Source organism: Tenrec ecaudatus, chromosome 13 (assembly GCF_050624435.1).
Source record: "Tenrec ecaudatus isolate mTenEca1 chromosome 13, mTenEca1.hap1, whole genome shotgun sequence".
Classification (NCBI taxonomy): domain Eukaryota; kingdom Metazoa; phylum Chordata; class Mammalia; order Afrosoricida; family Tenrecidae; genus Tenrec; species Tenrec ecaudatus.
The window spans coordinates 93,758,717-93,762,540 of NC_134542.1; the positions used below are offsets into that span (position 1 = coordinate 93,758,717).

The 3,824-nt window shown below is 43.1% G+C and overlaps 1 non-coding gene across 1 annotated transcript; it reads right to left on the reverse strand.

Moving 5' to 3' along the window:
- Positions 1–824: 824 nt before the first annotated feature.
- On the reverse strand, positions 825–1,015 carry LOC142425031 (U2 spliceosomal RNA). Its single transcript, XR_012779430.1, has one exon. It is a non-coding gene; the product is annotated as a U2 spliceosomal RNA (small nuclear RNA).
- Between the last annotated feature and the right edge of the window lie 2,809 nt (positions 1,016–3,824).

A 3,824-nucleotide genomic window follows, 5' to 3' on the forward strand; every position in this document is an offset into this window, starting at 1 on the left:
GGAAGGGCCAGGCCACTCTAATGAGCTTGTAGTGCTGGGACTACATCAAAAGGACTCACCCAAGCCCCTTGTTTTCCCCCCTCTAAATCCTGTGCTCCGTGATTTTCTCTTGTGCAGTTTCACATTGATATGGGAATATTTACACCACAGAAATTGGCAAACACCATAAAGCAGGACTCCCCATCTTCTCCAGAGAGCCAGTTGTTAAGCCTTTACGAGCACATTACTGATCTTTGGTGTCCCTAAGGAGTCTACATTATCCAGTGGGTCACAGCGGGAGAAACTTTGGAAGAGGCTGCACTCCTGTAGAGGCCAATACTAGGACCAGAAAAACAAGGTAGAGTTAATGTTCCCATAATCCTCTAAGATCAGAAGCAGACTAATGCCATGTAGAGAAAAGGTCAAACCAATTGAAAAAGCATATCCTAGACATTTGTAGACAACGAATAGCATTATTTCATTCTTAAAACAAATGAGAACAGTATGACTAGAGGATGCTACCCCCGCCCCCTCCCATTTATTTTTTAATACTTGGCACATGAAAACCAGTCAGACTTGTCTTACTCCGAAGTCTATCCCTAAGCCCCAGATTAAAGACACTTGTAGCCTAGAGTCAGCCCTAAGCACAGACAAGTGATGCTTCACAGCCTCAGGGTTGTTAGCCACATTGTGATTGGTATGACTAGTGTCTCTGTAGTATTACCGTGTGCCTCCTGAGCAACTGTAAACACCCTCCCCCCCATTGGGCATAATGAGATCTAACTCTATGGGCACAAAGAGCGTTCGTGTGTGTGTGTGTGTGTGTGTGTGTGTGTGTGTGTGTTTGTGCGTGCGCCGTTCCTGGGAGTACTGCAATACCAGCTCGATCCATGGAGTGGATGGAGCAAGCTCCTATTCCATCTCCGTGCCCCCAAAATGCATGCAATATATTGTGCTCTGATACAGGACGTATCAGATATTAAACTGATAAGAACAGATACTACACTTGATCTTAGCCAAAAGGCTGAGAAGCGATACAAAGAGCTTTCTTAGTCAACACACTGCAGAGCAAAAACAAACAAAAAAGGTTTCCTCTCCTTTCCTAAGATTATAACCTTTTTTTGATTTATACCATATAACCATTATTTAGTTGATAAAAATTGTTTAAGGCCTTACATGGATTGTGTGTTCCAAACACCCCCTGCCATCGAGTCAATGCCTACACACAGAGGTTCTGTGGAGGGTTTGTTTGGTTATAAATCATTACAGGAACAGACAGCCTCACCATTCTTCAACAGAATGGTTGGTAGGTTTGAACTGCTGATTTTGCAGCGAACAGTCCAATGCTTACACGACAGTGTCACTAGAACTCAATATAAAGGAGTTTCAGAATAGATCTTGAGCTTAAGATCAAGATCTGTTAGACCTTCGGAGGTCTAACAGGCTAATGAGTGAAAAGCCAGCTTTAGAAGCTGCAGACGCACGTGTCTGGAGATGGAGGGTTGAGGACTATGGGGGAGCTGGATTTTCCTGGCCCTGATGTTTCTGTTTGGATACGAGCAAAAAAAGTCTTAGTTTGGTTGTTTACTCTTTTCTATCTGTTAAAGGGAGCCTGTGAGCAGCCTGAAATGCTTGCTAGATGACCACCTGGATCTACTTGCTGAGTGGAAGTGAGAGAAATGCAGCAATAAAAGAGACTGGTTGAGTTTGGCCACTGACACCTGTGCACTTGGTTTACAGGAAAAACAGGAGAAGGCGAGAGTGGGTTGACTGGTCGAAAGTTCATGACCTAGCACAAGGGGGCTAGGCTTGTTGAGTATTGGTGAGAGCCCATGGTCTAAAGGCAAGGCGACCAATGGGCACTTATGGAGGCGGAGTGAGGCAGCCCACATTGAGTTGACCAGAATCCGACCAGATGGAGATTTTTTGAGCCTGTGAACTGGTGCGTATTGTTGCTGATTTCATGGATGGCCAGTCCAGATTTGACTTTGCTTATGGATGCAGACTTCACAAGGTTCCAACTGGAATGAAGTTTTCTCATGTTGAAAATATGATTGGCTCCTCAGTGCACTGGATTGATGTAAGTGGGCAGTATATAAATTGGATACCCAGAGTTGGGAGGATAAAGGCATGAAGAGGTTGGCTTACAAACTTTCATAGGTGGGGGAACATATTCACAGGGTTATAGGATTAAGGTGTAGGTGTTACTTAATTGCAATTGTGAGACTAAAGAATTATGTACACGTGCCAAATTGGCAAAGGGTGGATTGAGTTAGTTTATTGTGCCAACCTGGCTGATAAACCCATGTGGGGTTATTTGAAGGGCAGTGGATAAATGGCTCAGTGAGCTTCACCTTTCTAGTTCTCAGGTCTCTTGCTTTTTGATCATGGGAGCAATGTGCGACTGCCTTGCTTGTTCTTTTCCTCAATTTTCAAGCTACACTACCTGTGGGACACCTAATCCATGGACTGTGTCATTGTAATTTGAGGTTTCTTCAAGACCTGCTTCGCCACACCATTGGAATCTACATCTCGAGCTGGGGACTGTCAGACCCTGTCATCTGGCTGACTGTTGGTGACCTACCGTGCTGTTTGCTTCCTGTGCCAGGATAGCCTGAATTTCTCTACAGAGGACTACCCAGTGGCCCTCAAGACTTGAAGGACTGCCAGTGTCTTGCAGCTGTCTCACCGGAGTGAGTTGCACTGAGCCATTTGTACTGCTTTATAATTTAATTAACTGTTTATTCTTATGTTATACATCTATCTGTATAAATATAGATAAAATCATTAGCATTCTGGTTTTGTTTCTCTAGAGAACCCTGTCGAACACACTTCCAATTTTTCTTTAGGCTATTCCCCTGACTCAACTTAAACTGTCCCTGAAAGTCCTTACTTGCTGACGTTCCTGGCTGAATACTCCTACTCAGATACCCTGATTCCTTTTCTCTCCCTAAACTTCTTCCCACCACAAGCAATTATTAGACATAATAACCTGGTGTAGCGTTTTAACCAACTGAAAGCAGCATCTAATTCTGTTTATTCTAGTATACTTTACAGTTGTTAAATCATTTTGATACAATGATTTAGTAAAATGGCTATGGTTACATTTTTTTAACATGGTCATGTGACTTCATACTTAGAATGAACTATTTCCATTTAGATTTATTTACTTTTTAATTGTACATTAATTCATAGTTGGATTTCAACTCTAAATGACCCTTTGATTAATTGTTTTACCAGGTTACAGATTACCAGAGAGTCCAGTCCCTGGGAAAGAACATCAAGCTTTGTAAAGTGGAAGGGCAGCAGAGAAGAGTAAGCCCCTCAACGAGACGGAGTGACATGGTGGTTGCAAGAGTGGACTCGAACATCGCACTTTGAGGACGGGGCAGGCCTGTCCGGGTTTGGTTCTCTGGTGCATAGGGCTGCTATGAGATGGAACCGACTTGATGGTGACAACACACGCAAGATAGCTAAAGAGGGCTTGAAGTTGGGAAGAGACTTAGAGAAGTCACTCTTGTAAAAAGACAGTTTACCTCAGAGCTTCTCAGAGCAGTTCCTAGACGAGCAGCACCAGCATAACCCAGGCACTTCCTAGAAATACAACTTCTTGGGTCCAACCTCAGAGCTACTGAATGAGAACCTCAGGGAGTGGCCCTCAATAATTTTGAAAAACTATTTTCGCTTAAGCTAAAGTACGAGAATCATTAGTATAAGTAGTATCGATAAATGAAACTACTAACAATTGAGCCACAAAGCAAATTTTAAATGAAGCCATGTACAATTATGTAGCTAATGAATTCATTTTGGTCAGATCAACTCTCGCCTGGCTGGATCCTTGGGGA